The sequence below is a fragment of the Panthera onca genome, chromosome X, assembly GCF_046562875.1.
Source record: "Panthera onca isolate mPanOnc1 chromosome X, mPanOnc1 haplotype 2, whole genome shotgun sequence".
NCBI lineage: Eukaryota > Metazoa > Chordata > Mammalia > Carnivora > Felidae > Panthera > Panthera onca.
Window position 1 is genome coordinate 51496598 of NC_138357.1, and position 27530 is coordinate 51524127.

At 36.8% G+C, this 27530-nt stretch overlaps 1 protein-coding gene and 1 non-coding gene across 2 annotated transcripts in view; both read right to left on the reverse strand.

Annotated features, from left to right (window-relative positions):
* DIAPH2 (diaphanous related formin 2) overlaps positions 1 to 27530 on the reverse strand; it is a 1007297-nt gene that overhangs the window by 41063 nt on the left and 938704 nt on the right. The window lies entirely within an intron of this gene.
* LOC145714765 (small nucleolar RNA SNORA62/SNORA6 family) lies at positions 14809 to 14952 on the reverse strand. The gene has a single exon (XR_014136973.1). It is a non-coding gene; the product is annotated as a small nucleolar RNA SNORA62/SNORA6 family (small nucleolar RNA).

Genomic DNA, 27530 nt, shown 5'->3' on the forward strand with positions numbered 1-27530 from the left:
CTAAACCCATATGTTTCAATAGTAACACTGAAGGTAAATGGACTAAATACTCCAACCAAAAGACATGGATATCAGAATGGATAAGAAAACAAGAACCATCTATTTGCTGTCTACAAGAGATTCATTTCAGACCTGAGGCCACCTTCAGATTGAAAGTGAGGGGATGGAGAACTATCTGTCATGCTACTGGAAGTCAAAAGACAGCTGGAGTAGCCATACTTATATCAGACAAACTAGACTTTAAATTAAAGGCTATAACAAGAGATGAAGAAGGGCATTATATAATAATTACAGGGTCTATCCATCAGGAAGAGCTAACAACTATAAATGTCTATGCACTGATTGTGAAAGCCCCCAAATATATAGAATAATTAATCACAAACATAAAGCAACCTTACTGATAAGAATGTGGTATTGCAGGAGACTTTAATACTCCACTTACAACTATGAATAGATCATCTAGACAGAGAATCAATAAAGAAACAAAGGCCCTGAATGATACATTGGATCAGATGGACTTGACAGGTATATTTAGAACTCTGCATCCCAAAGCAACAGAATATAATTTCTCAAGTGCACATGGAACATTCTCCAAGATAGATCACATACAGGGCCACAAAACAGCACTTAATAGGTATAAAAGAATTGAGATCATACCATGCACACTTTTGGGTCACAATGCTATGAAACTTGAAATCAACCACAGGAAAAAGTCTGGAAAACCTCCAAAAGCATGGAGGTTAAAGAACACCCTACTAAAGAACGAATGGTTCAAGCAGGCAATTAGAGAAGAAATTAAAAAATATATGGAAACAAATGAAAATGAAAAGACAACAATCCAAATGCTTTGGGATGCAGCGAAGGCAGTCCTGAGAAGAAAATACATTGCAATCCAGGCCTATCTCAAGAAACAAGAAAAATCCCAAATACAAAATCTAACAGCACACCTAAAGGAAATAGAAGTAGAACAGCAAAGACACCCCAAACCCAGCAAAAGAAGAGAAATAATAAAGATCAGAGCAGAAATAAACAATATAGAATCTAAAAAAAAAAAAAAAAACACTCTAGAGCAGATCAATGAAACCAAGAGTTGTTTTCCTGAAAAAATAAACAAAATTGATAAACTTTTAGCCAGGCTTCTCAAAAAGAAAAGGGAGAGGACCCAAATAGATAAAATCACAAACTAAAATGGAATTATTACAACCAATCCCTCAGAAATACAGGCAATTATCAGGGAATACTATGAAAAACTATATGCCAACAAACTGGACAACCTGGAAGAAATGGACAAATTCCTAAGCACCCTACACTTCCAAAACTCAAACAGGAAGAAATAGAAAACTTGAACACACCCATTACCAGTGAAGAAATTGAATCAGTTATCAAAAATCTCCCAACAAATATGAGTCCAGCACCAGATGCCTTCCCTGGGGAATTCTACCACACATGTAAAGTAAAGATAATACTTATCCTTCTCAAGCTCTTCCCAAAAATAGAAAGTAAAGGAAAACTTCCAGACTCATTCTATGAAGCCAGCATTCCTTTGATTCCCAAACAAGACAGAGACCCAGAAAAAAAAGAGAACTATAGGCCAATATCCCTGATGAATGTGGATGCAAAAATTCTCAACAAGAGATACTAGCAAATTGAATTCAATGCTAACAAATTGAATTCAATACTAGCAAATTGAATTCAACAGCATATAAAAAGTATTATTCACCATGATCAAGTGGGATTCACTCCTGGGATGCAGGGCTGGTTAAATATTTGTAAATCAATCAATGTGATGCATCACATTAACAAAAGAAAAGAACCATATGTTCCTGTCAATCGATGCAGAAAAAGCATTTGACAAAATTCAGCATCCTTTCTTAATAAAAACCCTCGAGAAAGGCAGGATGGAAGGAACATACATAAACATCATAAAAGCTATTTATGAAAAGCCCACAGATAATATCCTCAATGGGGAAAAGCTGAGAGCTTTCCCCCTGAGACAAGGAACATGACAGGGATGTCCACTCTCACTGCTGTTGTTTAACATAATGTTGGAAGTTCATCAGCAATCAGACAACAAAAGGAAATCAAAGGCATCAAAATTGGCAAAGATGAAGTCAAGCTTTCACTTTTTGCAGATGACATGATATTATACATGGAAAATCCGATAGACTCCACCAAAAGTCTGCTAGAACTAATACATGAATTCAGCAAAGTCGCAGGATACAAAATCAATGTACAGAAATCAATTGCATTCTTATACACTAATAATGACGCAGTAGGAAGACAAATAAAGAATCCCATTCATAATTGCACCAAGAATCATAAAATACCTAGGAATAAACCTAACCAAAGATGTAAAAGATCTGTATGCTGAATACTATAGAAAGCTTATGAAGGATTGAAGAAGATATAAAGAAATGGAAAAACATTCCCTGCTCATGGATTGGAAGAATAAATATTGTTAGGATGTCAATACTACCCAAAGCTATCTACACATTCAATGCAATCCCAATCAAAATTGCACCAGCATTCTTCCCGAAGCTAGAACAAGCAATCCTAAAATTTGTATGGAACCACAAAAGACCCCGAATAGCCAAAGTAATTTTGAAGAAGACCAAAGCAGGAGGCATCACAATCCCAGACTTTAGCCTCTACTCCAAAGCTGTAATCATCAAGACAGCATGGTATTGGCACAAAAAAGACACATAGACCAATGGAATAACATAGAGACTCCAGAATTGCACCCACAAAAGTATGGCCAATTAATCTTTGACAGTGCAGGAAAGAATATCCAATGGAAAAAAGACAGTATCTTTAACAAATGGTGTTGGGAGAACTGGACAGCAACAGGCAGAAGAATGAAACTAGACCACTTTCTTACACTATTTACAAAGATAAACTCAAAATGGATAAAGGACCTGAATGTAAGACAGGAAACTATGAAAATCCTAGAGGAGAAAGCAGGAAAAAACCTCTCTGACCTCAGCTGTAGCAATTTCTTACTTGACACATCTCCAAAGGCAAGGGAATTAAAAGCAAAAATGAACTGTTGGGACCTCATGAAGATAAGAAGCTTCTGCACTGCCAAGGAAACAATCAATGAAACTAAAAGACAACTGACGGAATGGGAAAAGATATTTACAAATGACATATCAGATAAAGGACTAGTATCCAAAATCTATAAAGAACTCACCAAACTCAACAGTCGAAAAAGAAATAATCCAGTGAAGAAATGGGCAGAAAACATGAATAGACACTTCTCTAAAGAAGATGTCCAGATGGCCATCAGGCAAATGAACAGATCCTCAACATCACTCCCCATCAGGGAAATACAAATCAAAAACCACACTGAGATACCACCTCACACCAGTCAGAGTGGCTAAAATGAACAAATCAGGAGAGTATAGATGCTGGAGAGGATGTGGAGAAATGGGAACCCTTTTGCACTGTTGGTGGGAATGCAAACTGGTACAGCTGCTCTGAAAAACAGTGTGGAGGTTCGTCAAAAAATTAAAAATAGATCTACCCTATGACCCAGCAATAGCACTACTAGGAATTCACCCAAGGGATACAGGAGTGCTGATGCATAGGGGCACTTGTACCCAAATGTTTATAGCAGCACTTTCAACAATAGCCAAATTATGGAAAGAGCCTAAATGTCCATCAACTGCTGAATGGAGAAAGAAATTGTGGTTTATATATACAAAGGAATACTACTTGGCAATGAGAAAGAATGAAATGTGGCCTTTTGTAGAAATGTGGATGGTACTGGATAGTGTTATGCTAAGTGAAATAAGTCATACAGAGAAAGACAGATACCATATGTTTTCACTCTTATGTGGATTCTGAGAAACTTAACAGAAGACCATGGGGGAGGGGAAGGAAAAAAAATGTTAGGGAGAGAGCCAAACCATATCAGACTCTTAATAACAGAATAAACTGAGGGTTGATGGGGAGTGGGAGGGAGGGGAAAGAAAAAAAAGTTAGAGAGGGAGAGAGCCAAACCATAAGAGACTCTTAAAAACTGAGAATAAACTGAGGGTTGATGGGGAGTGGGAGGGAGCAGAAAATGAGTGATGGGCATTGAGGAGGGCACCTGTTGGGATGAGCACTGACTGGGTGTTGTATGGAAACCAATCTGACAATACATTTCATATTTAAAAAAAATTAAAAAATAAAAAGGATAAATTTAAAAATAGACCCTCATAAATGTTGGATGCCATATAAAGATGAAGGCAGAGTTGAGGGCAATGCTTTTACAAGCCAAAGAATGCCAAATATTGCCAGCAAACCACTGGAAGCTGAGAGAGAGACCTGGAAAAGGTCCTTCCCTAGCACCTTCAGAGGGAGCATGGCCCTACTGATACCTTGATCTTGGATTTATATCCTTCTAAAGTATGAGACATTAAATTTCTGTTGTTTAAGAAACTTAGTTTGTGGTACTTTGTTACAGCAAGCCTAGAAAACTAATAGAGCCATCATACACCAAGTCATAAAAATGAAAACAAAAAGCCGAAATACCCCAAACCATCACCCTGGACTTCTTCCTTTTTTCCACCCTCAAATCCAACTGCTCAATAAGTTAAGTTCTTTCTCACTCCTTGAAGCATTCTTGGATCAATTTCTTCATCATCATCATCTCCACTGCCACTGTTCTAGGTCTGGCATTCTTCCATTGTGTAGGCTCTTATAATAGACCCCTTTTGAATCTCTCCTACTTCTACCTTTATCACCACCCCATCAACCTTCCATGTTGTTAGGAGATTCTTGAAAAGAAGCTGGAAATGTCTCCTTATCACCCAAGCAATAAAAAAAAAAAATCAAACGCCTTAGTACCCAAGGTCTTTCACGACAATTCATTTTACCAGCTTTTCATACCTATGCTTTAGTAATGCTGAACTTGTCTCTTCCTTGGATATATCACGCTTTCCCATTGCCTCCACAAATGCTGCTCCCTTTATTGAAACATATTTCTCTTCCTTTTTCCTTTCCTTTCCCCAGAAACTCTTACTAATTCAGCTTGAACTTTATACTGTGACTGTTCTTATGCTGTCTCCTCCACTTTACCATGAGCTCTAGAAACACAGGAATTGTCATTTGCATCCTGTTTTCCTTGGTGCCTAGAATATATTAGAATAAATATACAAATAAGAATGTTCTTTTGTTTATCCACAAAGTAAAAATATTAGAGCATAATGTTTACAAATAACTGTGTTTGTGTATTAAAACTATTCTTTAGGTAAGTTAATTCAGTTTTGATTATTTTTTTTCATAAAGACGGCTGGTCATATCTGTCCTTCATAGTTCAGGATATACTGCAAATCTTTTATTTTTCCTGTGTGTTTTGCAGTCTCCAATGAGAGAGTTCTATTGAAGATCTGTTAGTTCAATGGTCACTACAGGACACAGTTAAATTCATCTTTCCATTCTTTATATTTTTAAAAAATTTTGCGTCTGTCAACTCTCCTTAGATATAAAAGAATAAAAACAGTCAGTTTGCTACTACAGTCATATAGTGACATAAGAGAAATGAAACACTGCATTACTATACAGAATGTCTAATTGCTGCTTTCTCCTTAAATAAGCAAAATCATGCTTGATACCATTTTGTTTTATGAAGGGAAAGGGTGAAATGATCCTCATTTATACTAGGTTGCATAGGTTGTTTGATAAAACTCTACCTTCCCCCAATCTAGTTAGTTCCCTCATATTGTATTATTGCCTCCAGGTAGCAAATGCTGGAGCACATTTTTATTTTATCTTTAAATAGTAAGAAAACCATTCCCAGTTATGCATATCTCTCTTTTTTCCCTCCCTATGTAGGGATAGGGTGCCAACATACACATACAGAACTTAGTTAACACATCACACACACAAAAAGACATATTGTAAAAAAATATTCAGTGTTTTCTTGTAAAACAGTAGCAAGTCCCTTTGGACCACAACATTGAAAATGTTCCACTAAACCTTTAATGTGAATTTGCTCAATGGGTCTGTGCATACAGGTGTAGAACGACTACTAGATTTGATATCTGAACGAATTCAAGTTCCCATTAGAGCCTGACTGCTTCAATGACCCCATTATTTTGCTTCCGCTGCTCCCAGAATTGATCAACTTAATTATTCTGACTAACGAAACATTTGGGACATGAATTTCTGATTTGTTTTAAACCACATGGGACATCTAAAAGTGCTTCACTTGAAAAAATCACAATACAGAAGAAATGACTATGAGAATATGTTAGATGCTTAGAAGTAGGGCAGGGCAGAGATCCATGCTGTGTACACAGATACTCCCTTTCCTGGAATGGTACTCTGTTTAGATTACTCTTTATCATCAGTTAATGGTTTACATATATGAATCTCATTATATTATATTCACATTTGCTATTCCTACAATATTTACCTTTCCTCCCAGACTCTTCCTTTTCTTTTGTCAAACAAGACAGTTTTTCAATTCATTTTTCTACATGATTCATAGTAGCCCTTCCTTCCCCCACCTTAAAATATCAGTTATCATATTGTGTACATTTCTAATCTCAGTAACATTTCAGTAGAACATGAAGCTAGCATTGTAATCATCCCAATGCAGCCTTAATAATATATGATGAATTGGAAAACATTCTCAAAGTTTATATACTTTATTGTACTAATCACTCCTTGATGCTTCCATTTAGTTCTTATAGCTTGTTATTTATGATTTCCCACATTTTATTTCAAAAGTTTCTTTGTTTGCCTTATGTGTTGTATTATGAAATGGTATGTTAATTTCCTGTTGTAATTAGTCACCATGACAACATCACACACCAATTTAAATAAAATAAAACTTCAAAATTTTTATCAGCTCATAAGTTTTATTTAATTGAAATCATCAAAGTAGATAATTTTGCTTCATGTTTGGATTCTATTTAAATTGCTTATATAATTTTGCATTGCTTTGTATCAAGTCTTCTATATACCATTATAATTTTATATCAATAGTATACATTAAATGAGGAAAAACAGCATACCTTTTTTTTTTTTTGAAAAAAGATCTCTCTTAAAAATATGCTGCTTTCTATGGAGGTCTGGGTGGCTCAGTCAGTTGAGTGTCTGACTTTGGCTCAGGTCATGATCTCATGGTTCATGAGTTCAGGCCCCATGTCAGGCTCTGTGCTGACAGTTCAGAACTGGAGTCTGCTTCAGATTCTGTGTCTCCATCTCTCTCTGCCCTTCCCCTGTTCATGTTCTGTCTCTTTCTCCAAAATAAATAAACATTAAAAATTTTTAAAAAATATGCTTCTCTCTAAAAATGCATTGTATATGTTAAAAACTACATCATGAGCCATAACACACAGCATGCCTTCTTTTTGTTGGGAACTAGACACTTGAAAGCACCATGGTAGAAAAGAAAGAGCAATGTCCTAGGCCTTGAAGAGAATGGCCTATTGGACTGATGCCTAGTTTTTGTCAAGCAAGAATAGGTATAATATTTCAGACCTCACATGCTTACTATCAAGATAAGATAAAATCTCTGTAGAGTACCAGGGAACAATGGGTGACATATAATAGGCATTCAATTCATTCCATGTTAGCTACATATAAAAGTGAAACTTAGTTGTATGTACCAATCTGGTGGAGGGGAGAAAAACTATCAACTGACAGGAAAAGGTTAAGATATGAGCTACTGAGTATTGAGAGGAAGGTAGAGAAACTAAGCAATAGCAAGCTTTACCCTTTGTGTATTTATTTAGTAGGGGCAAAGAATTTATACTGAGGAAAGATATAAAATGCAGATTGTCAGGATTTATGATGAAAAGATTTCTCATTACTATAATAAACGGTGATCCAGAAATGCCTCATCAGACTTATGGAAGATAATGAAAGCAACTACAACTTCAATTACATCCCTGATTTATAGATAATGTTGCAACATCTCAAACACTGAACATATTTTACCACAATCTATTTGCATATATGTGTATATGTGTATGTGTTTTAGGGGTATGATGAGGAATCATTTTTCATTTCATTCTTTTCAAATTACAATGCACTTAAATAACTGTTCCAGAAAGAAAATGCAAATGAACATTAAACTACTTATATTCCTTCAAATTCTTTTCCAATATGTGTCAACATACATGCATTATATATATAATCAGTGTTTATATACTCTCTTGTGATCTAATTCTTTCACTTAACATTGTTTCGTGTTTTGTGAATTGTCATGCAACAGAACCACCATCAAACTGTTACCTGTTTATCTACAGCAATCCCAACACCTCACTTTGTGCTTAGACATTCTAATAGCTATATGTTTCTAGCTTACTGTTAATTAATTTTTAAAGTTTTTAAAAATTTATTTACTTTGAAAGAGAGACTTTGACCCTCCCCCACTCATGCTCTGTCTCTCTCTCAAAAATAAACATTGAGAAGGGAGTCTCCGGAGTCAAGCGCAGACTAAAGGCCCACGGAAGAGGGTAGGAAGGGCGGCGAGGCGGTGCGCGCTCCACGGACTGGCGGGAGGGAGCCGGGGCGGAGGGGCGGCTCGCCGGCCAAGCAGAGCCCCCGAGTCTGGCTGGCAAAAGCGGAGGGGCCGGACAGACTGTGTTCCCACAGCAAGCGCGACTTAGCGTCTGGGAGGTCATAAGTTAACAGCTCTGCGCGGAAAGCGGGAAGGCTGGAGGACAAAGGGAGGGAGAGCTGCTGAGCCCCCGGACGGCAGAGCTCAGCTTGGCGGGGAACAAAGGCGCCAGCGCCATCTCCCCCGCCCATCCCCCAGCCAAAATCCCAAAGGGAAACAGTTCCTGCCAGGGAACTTGCTCGCTCCGCGCAAACACCCAACTCTGTGCTTCTGCGGAGCCAAACCTCCGGCAGCGGATCTGACTCCCTCCCGCTGCCACAGGGCTCCTCCTGAAGTGGATCACCTAAGGAGAAGCGAGCTAAGCCTGCCCCTCCAGCCCCCATGCACCTTGCCTACCCACCCCAGCTAATACGCCAGATCCCCAGCAACACAAGCCTGGCAGTGTGCAAGTAGCCCAGACGGGACACGCCACCCCACAGTGAATCCCGCCCCTAGGAGAGGGGAAGAGAAGGCACACACCAGTCTGACTGTGGCCCCAGCAGTGGGCTGGGGGCAGACATCGGGTCGGACTGCAGCCCCGCCCACTAACTCCAGTTATACACCACAGCACAGGGGAAGTGCCCTGCAGGTCCTCACCACGCCAGGGACTCTCCAAAATGACCAAACGGAAGAATTCCCCTCAGAAGAATCTCCAGGAAATAACAACAGCTAATGAACTGATCAAAAAGGATTTAAATAATATAACAGAAAGTGAATTTAGAATAATAGTCATAAAATTAATCGCTGGGCTTGAAAACAGTATACAGGACAGCAGAGAATCTCTTGCCACAAAGATCGAGGGACTAAGGAACAGTCACGAGGAGTTGAAAAATGCTTTAAACGAATTGCAAAACAAAATGGAATCCACAATGGCTTGGCTTGAAGAGGCAGAAGAGAGAATAGGTGAACTAGAAGATAAAGTTATGGAGAAAGAGGAAGCTGAAAGAAAGAGAGATAAAAAAATCCAGGAGTATGAGGGGAAAATTAGAGAACTAAGTGATACACTAAAAAAAAATAATATACGCATAATTGGTATCCCAGAGGAGGAAGAGAGAGGGAAGGGTGCTGAAGGGGTACTTGAACAAATTATAGCTGAGAACTTCCCTGAACTGGGGAAGGAAAAAGGCATTGAAATCCAAGAGGCACAGAGAACTCCCTTCAGACGTAACTTGAATCGATCTTCTGCACGACGTATCATAGTGAAACTGGCAAAATACAAGGATAAAGAGAAAATTCTGAAAGCAGCAAGGGATAAACGTGCCCTCACATATAAAGGGAGACCTATAAGACTCGTGACTGATCTCTCCTTTGAAACTTGGCAGGCCAGAAAGGCTTGGCACGATATCTACAGTGTGCTAAACAGAAAAAATATGCAGCCGAGAATCCTTTATCCAGCAAGTCTGTCATTTAGAATAGAAGGAGAGATAAAGGTCTTCCCAAACAAACAAAAACTGAAGGAATTTGTCACCACGAAACCAGCCCTACAAGAGATCCTAAGGGGGATCCTGTGAGACAAAGTACCAGAGACATCACTACAAGCATAAAACATACAGACATCACAATGACTCTAAACCCATATCTTTCTATAATAACACTGAATGTAAATGGATTAAATGCGCCAACTAAAAGACATAGGGTATCAGAATGGATAAAAAAACAAGACCCATCTATTTGCTGTCTACAAGAGACTCATTTTAGATCTGAGGACACCTTTAGATTGAGAGTGAGGGGATGGAGAACTATTTATCATGCTCCTGGAAGCCAAAAGAAAGCTGGAGTAGCCATACTTATATCAGACAAACTAGACTTTAAATTAAAGGCTGTAACAAGAGATGAAGAAGGGCATTATATAATAATCACAGGGTCTATCCATCAGGAAGAGCTAACTATTATAAATGTCTATGCGCCAAATACCCGAGCCCCCAGATATATAAAACAATTACTCATAAACATAAGCAACCTCATTGATAAGAATGTGGTCATTGCAGGGGACTTTAACACCCCACTTACAGAAATGGATAGATCATCTAGACACACAGTCAATAAAGAAACAAGGGCCCTGAATGATACATTGGATCAGATGGACTTGACAGATATATTTAGAACTCTGCATCCCAAAGCAACAGAATATACTTTCTTCTCGAGTGCACATGGAACATTCTCCAAGATAGATCATATACTGGGTCACAAAACAGCCCTTCATAAGTTTACAAGAATTGAAATTATACCATGCATACTTTCAGACCACAATGCTATGAAGCTTGAAATCAACCACAGGAAAAAGTCTGGAAAACCTCCAAAAGCATGGAGGTTAAAGAACACCCTACTAACGAATGAGTGGGTCAACCAGGCAATTAGAGAAGAAATTAAAACATATATGGAAACAAACGAATATGAAAATACAACAATCCAAACGCTCTGGGATGCAGCGAAGGCAGTCCTGAGAGGAAAATACATTGCAATCCAGGCCTATCTCAAGAAACAAGAAAAATCCCAAATACAAAATCTAACAGCACACCTAAAGGAAATAGAAGCAGAACAGCAAAGGCAGCCTAAACCCAGCGGAAGAAGAGAAATCATAAAGATCAGAGCAGAAATAAACAATATAGAATCTAAAAAAACTGTAGAGCAGATCAACGAAACCAAGAGTTGGTTTTTTGAAAAAATAAACAAAATTGACAAACCTCTAGCCAGGCTTCTCAAAAAGAAAAGGGAGATGACCCAAATAGATAAAATCATGAATGAAAATGGAATGATTACAACCAATCCCTCAGAGATACAAACAATTATCAGGGAATACTATGAAAAATTATATGCCAGCAAATTGGACAACCTGGAAGAAATGGACAAATTTCTAAACACCCACACTCTTCCAAAACTCAATCAGGAGGAAATAGAAAGCTTGAACAGACCCATAACCAGCGAAGAAATGGAATCGGTTATCAAAAATCTCCCAACAAATAAGAGTCCAGGACCAGATGGCTTCCCAGGGGAGTTCTACCAGACATTTAAAGCAGAGATAATACCTATCCTTCTCAAGCTATTCCAAGAAATAGAAAGGGAAGGAAAACTTCCAGACTCATTCTAGGAAGCCAGTATGACTTTGATTCCTAAACCAGACAGAGACCCAGTAAAAAAAGAGAACTACAGGCCAATATCCCTGATGAATATGGATGCAAAAATTCTTAATAAGATACTAGCAAATCGAATTCAACAGCATATAAAAAGAATTATTCACCATGATCAAGTGGGATTCATTCCTGGGATGCAGGGCTGGTTCAACATTCGCAAATCGATCAACGTGATACATCACATTAACAAAAAAAAAGAGAAGAACCATATGATCCTGTCAATCGATGCAGAAAAGGCCTTTGACAAAATCCAGCACCCTTTCTTAATAAAAACCCTTGAGAAAGTCGGGATAGAAGGAACATACTTAAAGATCATAAAGGCCATTTATGAAAAGCCCACAGCTAACATCATCCTCAACGGGGAAAAACTGAGAGCTTTTTCCCTGAGATCAGGAACGCGACAGGGATGCCCACTGTCACCACTGCTGTTTAACATAGTGCTGGAAGTTCTAGCATCAGCAATCAGACAACAAAAGGAAATCAAAGGCATCAAAATTGGCAAAGATGAAGTCAAGCTTTCGCTTTTTGCAGATGACATGATATTATACATGGAAAATCCGATAGACTCCACCAAAAGTCTGCTAGAACTGATACATGAATTCAGCAAAGTTGCAGGATACAAAATCAATGTGCAGAAATCAGTTGCATTCTTATACACTAACAATGAAGCAACAGAAAGACAAATGAAGAAACTGATCCCGTTCACAATTGCACCAAGAAGCATAAAATACCTAGGAATAAATCTAACCAAAGATGTAAAAGATCTGTATGCTGAAAACTATAGAAAGCTTATGCAGGTAATTGAAGAAGATATAAAGAAATGGAAAGACATTCCCTGCTCATGGATTGGAAGAATAAATATTGTCAAAATGTCAATACTACCCAAAGCTATCTACACATTCAATGCAATCCCTATCAAAATTGCACCAGCATTCTTCTCGAAACTAGAACAAGCAATCCTAAAATTCATATGGAACCACAAAAGGCCCCGAATAGCCAAAGTAATTTTGAAGAAGAAGACCAAAGCAGGAGGCATCACAATCCCAGACTTTAGCCTCTACTACAAAGCTGTCATCATCAAGACAGCATGGTATTGGCATAAAAACAGACACATAGACCAATGGAATAGAATAGAAACCCCAGAACTAGACCCACAAACGTATGGCCAACTCATCTTTGACAAAGCAGGAAAGAACATCCAATGGAAAAAAGACAGTCTCTTTAACAAATGGTGCTGGGAGAACTGGACAGCAACATGCAGAAGGTTGAAACTAGACCACTTTCTCACACCATTCACAAAAATAAACTCAAAATGGATAAAGGACCTGAATGTGAGACAGGAAACCATCAAAACCTTAGAGGAGAAAGCAGGAAAAGACCTCTCTGACCTCAGCCGTAGCAATCTCTTACTCGGCACATCCCCAAAGGCAAGGGAATTAAAAGCAAAAGTGAATTACTGGGACCTTATGAAGATAAAAAGCTTCTGCACAGCAAAGGAAACAACCAACAAAACTAAAAGGCAACCAACGGAATGGGAAAAGATATTTGCAAATGACACATCGGACAAAGGGCTAGTATCCAAAATCTATAAAGAGCTCATCAAACTCCACACCCGAAAAACAAATAACCCAGTGAAGAAATGGGCAGAAAACATGAATAGACACTTCTCTAAAGAAGACATCCGGATGGCCAACAGGCACATGAAAAGATGTTCAACGTCACTCCTTATCAGGGAAATACAAATCAAAACCACACTCAGATACCACCTCACGCCAGTCAGAGTGGCCAAAATGAACAAATCAGGAGACTATAGATGCTGGAGAGGATGTGGAGAAACGGGAACCCTCTTGCACTGTTGGTGGGAATGCAAATTGGTGCAGCCGCTCTGGAAAGCAGTGTGGAGGTTCCTCAGAAAATTAAAAATAGACCTACCCTATGACCCAGCAATAGCACTGCTAGGAATTTATCCAAGGGATACAGGAGTACTGATGCATAGGGGCACTTGTACCCCGATGTTTATAGCAGCACTCTCAACAATAGCCAAATTATGGAAAGAGCCTAAATGTCCATCAACTGATGAATGGATAAAGAAATTGTGGTTTATATACACAATGGAATACTACGTGGCAATGAGAAAAAATGAAATATGGTCTTTTGTAGCAACGTGGATGGAACTGGAGAGTGTGATGCTAAGTGAAACAAGCCATACAGAGAAAGACAGATACCATATGGTTTCACTCTTATGTGGATCCTGAGAAACGTAACAGAAACCCATGGGGGAGGGGAAGGAAAAAAAAAAAAAAAAAGAGGTTAGAGTGGGAGAGAGCCAAAGCATAAGAGACTGTTAAAAACTGAGAACAAACTGAGGGTTGATGGGGGGTGGGAGGGAGGGGAGGGTGGGGGATGGGTATTGAGGAGAGCACCTTTTGGGATGAGCACTGGGTGTTGTATGGAAAGCAATTTGACAGTAAATTTCATATATTAAAAAATAAAAAAAAAAATAAAAAAATAAACATTAAACAAATTTTAAAGAGAGAGAGAGAGAGAGACAGCACTCTCTACATTGCCAGCACAGAGCCTGATGCAGGGCTTGAACTCATGAACCGTGAGATCATGAGCTGAGTCAAAATCAAGGGCCAAGACGCTTAATGAACTGAGCTACCCAGGCACCCCCTTACTGTTATTTTAATTTGAATTTTTTACCTGTAGGAGAAAAGTGTGTTTTTCCGTGTGATGATTTATTGCGTATGTTTTAATCCACGTAGACTTCCTCTCTTCACCTCTTTTTTCTCCTTATGTGAACAGCCTCATGAACCATGTCTGTAAGCCCCTCACAAATTATGTTCAATATCAACATGATCTAATTTGCTGATTACTGCACCAAAACTGTATAACTAAATGGTATAGCTATATATCTAATCAGTGTCAATTCTTTGATGCTTTGAAACCCAATATCCAAATGGTCTTCAATTCCTCTGATAAATCTCTGAAAGTTTTCTCATTCTATTCTTTTCTCTCCCAGATGACTTTGGTCTCCTCACAGTTAATTTATCTTTTTAAATTGTTTTTGTAAATTTTACATGTAGCAAGAATTACTATCAAACTCCATTCATTGGGCCAGAGACACTTGTGGTGTTAGTGAAAGACTTGCCCCTCATGTAGTATACTATTTGTGGGTTCCTCAGGCAGCCAGTGGCCTTAACTCCAAGCTCTATGTGCAGTCACAGTTTTAAAATCAATTTAGGAAGATAACTAAAATACACACCTGACCGTATAATCCAGTCATTAGTTAGTAAATCTCTATTTATTGATTACAGGCTAAAAATAAACTTTTTGAGAATAGCCTACAAAGCTTTTATAATCTGGCTTAATCTCATTCACAGCCCAGCCTTATTTTGTCATTGTTTCCATACATTCTACATTACATCTAAATGGACTGCTCATTGTTCTTGAATATCCTTTCTTGCTTTTCTTCTACCAAGCCTTTTGCTCATGTCATTTCACCATCCTCATTAGGCTCTGGTCCCCTTTCTCACTATTCTACTCTGAGTGCCTATCTTACACATCTTATACACTTTATCTTAAATATGACTGACTTCCTAAAGCTTTTTTCTAATATTTCTCAACTGAATATGGCTTCTCCAATATTTGAACCCCGAAGCAGCTTGTAGTTTCTTTATTTTCTCAGTTAAGAATTGCTTATTTGTTTTATCCTCTTTTGAATAGCTTGTAAGCTATTGAGGACAGGGGCTGGAACTCACATTTTTCTGCAAATGCTTTGTAAATAATAGGTGTTCAATATTTTTTCTTGAATTAAATATTCCCCAAGGTCTGAAAATTCTTATAACACCAAAAATATTGTCCCATATATGTTGGATCATCCCAGCACTTAGCACATATAGGGAATGAATAAAAATAAGAAATATGAATGCTTTCAAAGTTATATGATTGGATGTAACTGAAGAAAATATATATTCCTATCTTCCTAAATATAAGGCATGCCTCCTCACTCCACTTATATCTCAGAAAAAGGAAACAATCTTATATTCAAGTCCTTACAAATTCTTTAATTATAAGTACCTTATCTAAATTATTTTATTTTTAATATTAAAGTGTTCTTTGAAGAACTCAGTATGGGACCTCAATGAATATAAGTTTTAGGTGAGGGGTGCCTGGGTGGTTCAGTTGGTTAAGTGTCTGACTCTTGATTTTGGCTCAGGTCATGGTCTCACAGGTCTTGGGTTTGAGCCCCATGTCGGGTTGTGTGCTAACAGCATGCAGCCTGCTTGGGATTCTTTCCCTCTCTTTCTGCCTCTCCCCCACTTGTGTGTGTGTGCGCACACATGCTCTCTCTCAAAATAAAATAAACTTAAAAATATGAGTTTTAGGTGATTATAGAGGCACATTTACAGAATTGGGGTGGGGGATTAAAGACAATGAAATGTAACATAGACCTAAGGATTATTTAGGGGGTGTGACTTCACAATATTAATCTTATTATATCACTGTAAAAAAGACTTTGAAAGATCACTTAAAATTGCAATGCAGTACATACCTAGAGAAGATAAAAAATACATTTAGAACGAATTGGATAATCAATTTACCTAGTACTATGCAAATGGATATTTATGGCTTGAGATCAAGATGACAGTGATGCACCTATTAGTGTTGTATCGCTTTCTACCTAACAATTTAGATGAACATGAATATAGTGTGTTCCAGAAAACTGTTAGGTGACTCCAAATTGGTTCTCAAGCTTACAGAAACAATGATGCCAAGGATATTTGTGAGAATTTGAACAAAACTGTTTTTGCAAAATGGGGTGGTGGGGGAAGAAAGCAGTAGTTCTTCATGAAGACATTATTTTAAGCCATATGCAATTTGAATCCATCCATATAAGTAAATTTATCACACTTAGATGCTTTACTGTGTCATTTACATTTCCAAAAAGCTATTTATATTCAAAATGGTCAAAAAACTTTAAAAAATCATATTAGGAAAACGTAGGCACACCTTATCCATCACATCTGTTACAAGCTTTTGAATACAGGGTAATACACATAGCTTCAAAGCCCACAGTAATACTAAGAACTGCCATTTATTTAGTATTTACTAGGTGCCATGCACTTTGTTAAGTGACTTGCATATCTTACATATCAATGATTCTTCAAACAATCCTATAGGGTAGGTATTATGAAGCCATTTTACAAATGAATAGTATGCTCCAAGAAATTAAAAACTTGCTCAGGGTGCCTGGGGCGCTCCACCGGTTAACCTTCAGGCTCAGGTCATGACCTCATGGTTTGTGGGTTTGAACCCCAGGTTGGGATTGCACTGACAGTGTGGGGCCTGATTGTGATTCTCTCTCTCACTCTTTCTCTGCCCCTCCCCTACTTGCACTTTCTCTCTCAAAAGTAAATAAATAAACTTAAAAAAAAAAGCTTGCTCAAGATCATGCAGTTAATAAGCAGTAGACCTCAATGAAGTTTCTAAGTCTATAACCTGAACCACTACACCATATGACCTCCATAAGCACTGTGCCTGAATTTCTAAGTCTGTGAATTTGACAGGATGGTGTTTTAATATAAACAAATGTGAAGTCAAAAGTAGAACAAGAACAAGGAGCTTTGTAATCCATAAATGTATTACCATCTTCAATACTAACCCTTTTAATACATTTTTAATTTTTAATAAATTTTTAAACTAAAAACCTAAAGAATACCATTCTCATAATCTATTTGGCCTCACAAATCTATTTCTGGTGAGAGTCACCTCTGTAGAAAGGAGTGGTGTGTCCTCGGCTTCTCTAACCTTCTACTTGTTAACAATGGGTTTACAGTGCACAAATTGACCTGAATTACTTAAACCATTTTTTAACATTTATTTATTTTTTGAGAGACAGAGACAGAGCATGAGCAGGGGAGGGCAGAGAGAGGGAGTCACAGATTCCGAAACAGGATCCAGGCTCTGAGCTGTCAGCACAGAGCCTGTCGGAGGGCTCTAACTCACAGACTGTGAGATCATGACCTGAGCCTAAGTTGGATGCTTAACTGACTGAGTGACACAGGTGCCCCGACCTGAATTACTTTTCTATTTAAAATGTGCTATTTCTTTACAACTTCTGGGGTAACTTATTCCATAAGTCATGTATAATAATTCCCTTTCCCCATTGTTTACCTCTGCAATGTTTCAAGGATACTCAGTTTCGATACTCTTGGGTTTGGTAAACAGGTTTGCATATGTCCTATCCAAACCTGTTATGATGTCATGGTTTGATGGATTCTGAGCATAGCCTCACTCAACCATTATCCTTCCTAACAGAAGAGCCCTAATTTTTTAGCCTTTCACAAGTAGCCTCACTACTTGCTGGTTCATTACAAATGTTTTCTCGTCTTAAATAGCAGCAGCAACTTTTTAAAAAGAAGGAGCAACCAGAATTATATTTCATTAAGTCTGGAGGACCCTAATGTTGTACTAAGGAAGTAGCCTGTCTTCTGTTTGGATACCAATCTCTTTCCAGACACTGACCAGCAGAATGTTGACCTTTGTGGGTATAGTAGCTTCTTGAACTAATTTTTTTAGGGAACAGTTACCAGTTACTCCAAGATTCCTTTTCAAGATTGGAACTGAGAAATAGGAGCCTGCCAGCCTATGAATGCACCCTGGTTTATTTAACCTTCATTTTTTCCCATAACTGCATTACCTTACCCACATGTAAGCTAATCTGCCACTTCTCTGCCCACTCACAAGCTTCAAGAGAGATTCCTGCAGTTTATCCCTAGCAGATTGACATTTCACCTTCGGTGAACTCAGAACAGTTGAGTGTCAACTGAAAACTCCTATTTAGGTTTCCTTAACTTATTGATAGAATAAACTACTTCCTCGAAGTAATTAAAGTAATAATGTTTGAAATAGAAGGAGAAATATTAAATGTAAAATTATCCTTAAATTAAACAAGTGCTTCATATAGTGATAGTTTTTTTTTTCTTAATTTCACCCTTCACAGTGTTGATAAAAAGTAGATGGTAATATAAGCCTATATTTAGACATTCTACTGACCTCCAGTCTCTGAAGGCATAAAACTGAAGGATTAATCTGCCAAATATCCTCAAATACATTTACTATCATTGTCATCGATCCTTCCAATTGATCCCCCCCAGGTTGCTTTCTAATTCTATATCCCTCTTACATATTTAAAGAGCTTAATGTTTATCATTACTTCATTTTTAAAACTTATATTTCCTACTCAAGGAAGCCTTATTAATTTTTATAAGACTCCCTTTACAGATTTTAAGATAAATAAAATAGATTTCCAGTCTTTTCAGATATGTTTCAATTGTATCAGGGCTTATTATGAATTAAGAAAAAATAAATTAGCAGAATGGTGATTTTCCCACAGACATTTCAACATAAAATAATGAAGACATGATTTTGAAACTCTGATGTAGCTAATTTAGTGTGTGAAGGAAACAGAATTCTGAAGTTTGAGGTATTTTTTGGAGTAATACAAAATTAATTGGCACAATCCAACTATACTTACTTTTGGGTGTGTCTGTGTGAATGCATTTCACAAAGTGGCTATGTTGGAGTAGGTAATTATAACTTAGGTATCTCCCTTGCCTACAGCCTTCAAAAAAATGAATTGAACAATTATAGACTTGACTTAATATCTACTCTGGTTTTAAGTTCTAGTCTGAATATATGTTGCTTTGCCAATTAAAGTTCCTAAATAATCTGACTCAAATATCATGTTATAAGTAGATGCAGCATGATATAGTGGAAACAGCATACAATTTGGATTTGGAGATCCTAGGCTCAAAGTTTGCTCAGCATCATGCCAGCCAAGAAATAGAAATGAATCATTTAACGTCTTGAATCCTCAGTCTCCTCACCTGCAAAATGAGGAGTGTAGTTTTATCTTATACGTTTACAGGTTTCTTCTGATGATTAAGATATGGTAAAATTAGTTAATAAACAATAGCTTATCAGGTAACCATAAAGTTTTATTATAATTGGTGTTATTAACTGCAAGGCTTATCTAAAGATAAACCCTCTTTCAAATGAGCCACTTTGTATCTTTTGTACTGTTGCCTTTCTATTTCATACTATGATCACTTGAAAAAAAATTATGATTTTATGGCTGTATTCCTAATAAAAATTATTTTTTTCCGTGCTATCTTAATAAACACAGAGGAAATAGCCTTGTTGTTTTTATTTGCCACTTTCTTTTTAGTTCAGGTTCTTCAGCACAAGCCACTCTGATGATGTTTAAAACCAAGATATCAAATGACACTGTCATGATCTGGAAATGTCTGCAAAGTCCAATAGGAAGTCTTAGAAAATGTCAGAGTACCTCTAAGGCAAGGCAGATCTTCAGGATGGATAATGATTCAGGAGTTTAGTACTAAAGATGCAGCAGGGGGCTGGAGAAAGGCCTGCTTGAGGCTCAAAGGTCAAGCAACACAAGCTTAATGCCGAGTAAAGTAAAAGGTCACTTAGCATTGTGATTAGTGATGCTGGATGGGTGCAGGGTGATGTAACAGATACAGCCAACTAATACTTCCATTTCAAGAGGTGTCAAAATAGATATTTTCATCCATTCCCCTTCCTTTCTAGCAAGTAATTACTTAGAAAAGCCAACAACTGAAAACACATCCTAGGTAGCAGTCAACTGTTCAATGGTCAGTAGTCTGCTGTTGTTGAATAGCATTTAAAAGGCATTGTGGTGGAGGATAAGTCACAGTCTTTAAGGGGAGAGAAATTATTTCTCTATATCTCTTAAGAATGGTGCTACTGATGTGTCTATCACTGTCAATTCAATTGCTGATTTTTCTTTTAAAGCAAAATGATTAAATACGTACAGAAACCTGGAACAGAAATTGATCCAGGTAGGTGACACTAAATCAAATAATACACATAATAACATATGGCAGTAGTATAATGGTAAGCACTAAAGGCAGCAAGAAATCCCCAATAGCATTATCCCAATACCACCACCACCGATATCAAAATATTTCCCCAAATAGAAAATGAAAGGTTTGGGGCACCTGAGTGGCTCAGTTGGTTAAGTGTCCGACTGCAGCTCAGATCATGATCTTGCAGTCCATGAGTTTGAGCCCTGCATTGGGCTCTGTGCTGACAGCTTGGAGCCTGGAGCCTGCATCGGATTCTGTGTCTCCCTCTCTCTCTCTCTGCCTCTCTCTGACTTGTGCTCTGTCTTTCTCTCTCTCTCTCAAAAATAAATAAACCTTAAAAAATTTTAAAAAAGAAAATTAAAGGTTTTTCTCCCCTTGTTGCAATGGTTGGCATAATAAAATCCTTGTCAGTGTTAGTCCATTTAAAGTATAATTGGAATTGGACCTAAGGGTTCTTCATGTGGTATCATCAAAGTCTGAAGAATGTGAAATAGAAAATGACACATTTGAAAAAGAGAATATACATTTTAATTTCATTTTTATCTAGTCAGAGCATTAAAGGATTTACTTTCATAGCCAACTGGTTATTCATGTATACTGTAGTAGTCCCCTGGGGTTTATATAGGTTAGACTGCAAGCTACTTGAGAACCTCTGTCTATCTTTAACACCTAACATGAGGCCTGCCACAAAGTTTGTGGCCAGTAAAACTATATTGAATTAAACTTAGAGAAATTTTGTTGTCATAGAACTTAGAGTGTTATATATAGATAGAAAAAATGATTAGATAGCAAGTGAGTGAAAATAGATGCCAGGAATTTAGATTGGAGACTCTCTTTTTTATGTTTGTATCTTTGCATCAAGTGCTCTTCCTGGCATGCGGGCAACACTCAGGAAATGTTGAGATATCAGTGTGTCACACAGAGAAGGTGAAATTAGATCAGGGTCCTGAGAGGTAGGTAGAATTTGAAGAGGTTTGTTCCCAATACTTAGCATCAGTTTCTAATGGAACTAGAGAGGGACATCTCTCCTCTAACCCCATACAGATTTATATGAGTCTCTTCTTTCTTAAAGTATGACCTCTTTACCATGATGTGCTTCCTATTCCAACTTTCTGGTAGGTCAGATTTGTATAAATCTCATTTGGATACTTGACTAGAGGACAAATGTCAGTGAATATCTGTCTTAATGTAGAATAGAGCTACTTTTGACTTTAAATCCTCATGTTTTCATAGCATTTAAATATGTATTTTGTTGCTTAAATTTTTACTTTGTTCTTGTTTTTATTCAGAAGATATTTGCCATGTCTACCCTACACATGGAAACAAAAAAAGTAAGCATATAATATAGAGATGTAATACAATAATGTGGATGATTTTAGCATTTTAAAAAAAAAGCTTTGAATGCCTCTATTTATGGTAGATTATGTGAGCTGTTGTCTTTGTAAGGGTTTTTTTTTTCCCTGAGGATCTGTCCTTTTTCAAATATAGATCATTTCAACATAAGAATCCATTGACATGGCAAGAGGTCTTAAAACTTATTATTTACAACTTATTACTGCGAGTCAGAATTGTCTCAATATGGTACACGAATAATCAGAGGTAACTTTGATGCTAAATCTGATGTACATCAAAGGAAAAATTAAGGACATTTAAAAAACATTATATGTATCAAGAGATTTCTCAGATACTGAGAGGAGTGGAAGGAAGGGTTTTGGGTTCTGTGTAACAATTCCCCTGTAGGTTAGAAGTAGCATCTGTGAAGCAATCACTAGACATGCTGCTATGGATCCTTCATCTGCTTAAAGAAAGATGAACCATCTGAGATGGATTTCTCCAGCTGAGTATATCTTGGCTAGTTGATCCAACATGAGAGGAAGATCAGCCGTTAATTGAACTACATATTCTCTAGTAGTTGCAATTTTGTGTTTCAGCACTGGGCCATGCTGGACTTGAATATTTTCCCTCTTAGGATTTCTATTTCAGGTTTAAACAACTGATACATACATAATATTCCTAGTAAAAAGTCCATTGAATTTTTAATTAAGGGAGTCTCAGAAGTTAAAGGCAATAAAGTCTATCCAAAAGTCTATCCAAAAACCAAAACAAAACAGGACAAAATCCTTAATATAGAGAATGATAAAACATCTGGCTTACTGGCTGATGTATGATATGTGAACAGCATCCAATTCTCTGTTATGTTTAAGAAAAAAATAAAATACTATAAAGTGTTGCAAATATTTAATTATCATAATTAAGATTCATTTTGAAGCAATTAATTTTATATCTTTGGCACAGTGTGATAAGCTGACACATGTACAAAGCAATTATATAACTAAAATAAAAATATAGTTAGTGCACAAAACAGTAGTAAGAATAACAAAAATTATGTTTAATATTATGGAAATAAACATAGTGTTATGAGCTAAATTGTGTCCCTCCAAATTCCTATATTGAAATCCTAACCCCTAGTACCCTAGAATATGATTGTATGTGGAGATGGGGCCTAAAAGAGGCAAATAATTTAAAGTGGGGTTGTTAAGGAGGCCTTAGTCCAATTTGACTAGCACCCTAATAAGAAGAGAAATTTAGGGCACAGACAACACAGAGAAAGGAATGACTATGTGAAAACACAGTCAGATGGCAGCCATCTACAAGCCAAGGAAAGACGCCACAGAAGAAACTGAACCTGCCAATACCTTGATCTTGGACTTTTAGCCTCCACGGAGAAAATTTCTGTTATTTAAGCCACCCAGTCTGCAATATTTGTCAAGTAACCCTAGAAAACTGATACACATAGTAATAATAAATCAACAACCACTCCTAGCCCTGCAAATTTCTTTGATTTAAAAGTTCTTTTTCTTTCAGGCTGTTCAGATAGAAGCATATATATTATTTTTCCATTCAGAATTGTATTATCACTAAAAAAACCTCTAGCCATCTTTAAATTTTCTTTTTATTTTATAGGAAAGAAATACGTATTTTCAAAAAGAAAATCTATTAAGTGAAGAATGAAATGGAATAGATGCTGTATTTTTTTTTAATTTTTTTTTTAATGTTTATTTATTTTTGAGACAGAGAGAGACAGAGCATGAATGGGGGAGGGGCAGAGAGAGAGGGAGACACAGAATTAGAAGCAGGCTCCAGGCTCTGAGCCATCAGCCCAGAGCCTGACGCGGGGCTCGAACTCACGAACCGTGAGATCGTGACCTGAGCTGAAGTCGGACGCTCAACCGACTGAGGCACCCAGGCGCCCCTAGATGCTGTATTTTGAAGTGATGGTTCCAGAGCATAAAAACTTGCTCCTCAAAGTAGGTATTCTCAAATATAATTTAGCCCTGAAAGTTATAATTCCTTCCATTTGGAAGTCCATTATTTAATTGAGGTTGCATTAATCGCTGATTCAATGTATTAAGTATCTATTTCCAAAACTGACTTCCTGATTTTTCATGTAAATTTTTCACATTCTTCTCTCTAAATATGTACAAACAAAATAACTCACATGGATTAAGATATTTAGCTTTTTCATTTCTAAGAAATATGGTATATAGTAGCTCAAAAAATATTTCATAAATTAATGGAATTTTTTTTCCCTTAAGTGGCTTTGTAGATTTCTATACTCAAAATCACTGAATTTATAGCTTGGAAGAAAATATCAAACATCATCTAATCATACAACCACATTTTACACAAGGGGAAATTGCTGAGGCCTAGAGAACCTTAGTTATCAGATCAAGATTACACAGTTGTAGACTAAAAATTAATATTTTGACTTAAAGTCTATACTCTCACCATGATCACTGGGCCGAGTCAATGCTACTTTACAAATCACTGTCAGAAATGTTTCATACACAACTATGGAACATGTAACTCATTTTTCTAGACTTCATGCTACAATTTGTTGGCTTTTGCCTTCACATTCCCATTTCTGTAGAATGGGGAGAAGGAAAAGAGGATATTTAAAAAGAACATCTTAGGAAGAAAGCTTTATGAAGAATTGCCAGTATGGGAAACTTTCTTTGGAAATTTCTCACCAGAGTGAGAAATCCACCTAGGGCCTTTTAGAAATATCCATTGGCTTAAGCACATTATGAAGAAAAAAATTAAAGAAAATAAACAACTATGACATGACTGTTTTACTGAATCATAACAACAAAAAATATTAATTTCAAAATTCACAGAACCAGGCAATAACCAGGAAGTGTTACTGATATCATTCATTATCACCTGAAGCTTTGACAAACTCAAAACCAGGCTTGGACTATGTAGGCTGGTGTTATCAGGCAAAATTACAAAATAGGTGGCTTTTCACTTATTTTATAGCACTCTTTCACTGCCTCTTAGTGGATGCATGGGGGCACTCCTGCTACTCATAATTCTTTTTTTTTTTTTTAATTTTTTTTCAACGTTTTTTATTTATTTTTGGGACAGAGAGAGACAGAGCATGAAGGGGGGAGGGGCAGAGAGAGAGGGAGACACAGAATCGGAAACAGGCTCCAGGCTCCGAGCCATCAGTCCAGAGCCTGACGCGGGGCTCGAACTCACGGACCGCGAGATCGTGACCTGGCTGAAGTCGGACGCTTAACCGACTGCGCCACCCAGGCGCCCCAAATAATTCTATAGTATAAGTGCACAAAGGGTTCCTCTCATCAAATACTTCTTTTTCTACAGTACTTCTTCTATTATCCCTGTTCCTCAGTGAAATATTTCATTTATTCAAAATCCATAAAGAAGCCAGAGTGGAGTAATTAATATGAAGGTGTAAAATATTGACAGCATTAGACACTCTCATTTGCAGTTTACAGGAAAATATTATTTAATGCAATGTGGCCAGAATTGGTAGATGATTTGTGGAAGATCTTTTTAGGCAGATGAAGCTTCGTAATTCTGCTTATTTATCCCTCTTTATTCTGCTTATTTATCCATCTTCAGAAGAAAGATCCTAAAAATTTCTCATGCTATTTAGATCTGTCTTCTAGATTTTGGGGCTCAGAGTTAAGTGTTGTTGTCATATGCATGGCAGTAGGAGATGGTTGCAAGGCAGAAAGAAAGAAACAAGTAATCCTTCCTTACCAATTTGGATGATTTTTATTTCATTTACTTATCTGATTGATGTGGCTAGGACTTCCATTAATATGTTGTATAAAAGTAGTGAGAGTGGACATCCCTGTCTTGTTCCTGACTTTAGAGGGAAAGCTCTCTTTTCACCATTGAGTATGATGTTAAGTTGAAGATTTTTCACATATGGTATTTATTATTTGGAGGTATATTGCCTCTAAACCCACTTTATTGAGAGTTTTTATCATGAATAGATTTTGCACTTGGCCAATGCCTTTTCTATACCTATTGAGGTGATTGTATGGTTTTTATCCTTTCTCTTGTTAATGTGACGTGTCACATAAATTGATTTGCACATATTGAACCACCTTCACATCCCTGGAATAAATCTCAATTAATTGTGGTGAATGATTTTTGAACACATTGTTGGATTTGGTTTGCTAATATTTTGTTGAGGATTTCTGCATCTACATTCATCAAAGATATATGCCTCTTTTGTTGTGGTGTCTTTATCTGGTTTTAGTATCAGGGTAACGCTGGCTTCATAGAATAAATTTGGAAGCTTTCCTTCCTCTTCTATTTTTTGGAATAGCTTGAGAAGAATAGGTATTAACTCCTCTTAAATGTTTGGTAGAATTCATCTGTGAAGCTATCTGGTCTTGAACTTTTTTAAGGGGGAGTTTTTTGATTACTGATTCAATTTCAACACTAGAAATTCATCTGTTCAAATTTTCTATTTCTTTCTGATTCAGTTTTAGAAGACTATATATTTCTAGGAATTTATCCATTATCTAGGTTGTCTAATTTGTTAGCATATAATTTTTCATAATATTCTCTTATAATCTTTTGCATTTCTGTGGTATCAGCTGTTACATCTGCTTCATTTCTCATTTTATTATTTGAGTCCTCTTTTTTTTTTTTTTGATGAGTCAGGCTAAAAGTTTATCAATCTTGTTATCTTTTCAATGAACCAGCTCTTGGATTTATTTATCTGTTTTATTGTTTTGTTTTCTTTTGTTTGTCTCTATTTCATTTACTTCTGCTCTAACCTTCATAATTTCCTTTCTTCTACTAGCTTTGGGCATTGGTTTTTCTTCTTTCTCATGATCCTTTAAGTATAAGGTTAATTATTTGATTTTTTTTCTTGTTTCTTGATGTAGGCATATATTGCTATAATCTTCTCTCTTAGAACAGCTTATGCTGCATCCAAAGATACTGGACCATTGTGTTTTCATTTTCATTTGTTTCCATGTATTTTTTGACTTCCTCTTTGATTCCTTGGTTGACTATTCATTGTTACTAGCATGTTATTTAGCCTCCGTGTATTTTTGTTCTTTCCATTGGTGAGGAAGAAGTAAAACTTTCACTATTTATAGATGACATAATATTAAATACTTTAAAAACCTAAATATTCCACCAAAAAAACTACTAAAACTAATGAATGAATTCAGTAAAGATGCAGGATACAAAATTAATATATAGAAATTTGTTGGATTTTTATATACTAACCATGAAGTACTAGAAAGAGAAATTAAGATAACAATTTGACAACTACCCCCAAAGGAATGAAGAACCTAGGTACAAACTTTATCAAGTACATGAAAAACCTATACTATGAAGACGATAAATCATTGATGAAAGAAACTGAAGAAGACACAAAGAAATGGAAGAAATTTCATGCTCATGAATTGGAGAAACAAATATTGTTAACATGTCCATACTACCGAAAGCAATCTACAGATTCAATGCAATCCCCATCAAAATATCAACATTTTTCACAGAGCTAGAACAAATAATCTTAAAATTTGTATGGAGCCACAAAAGACCCAA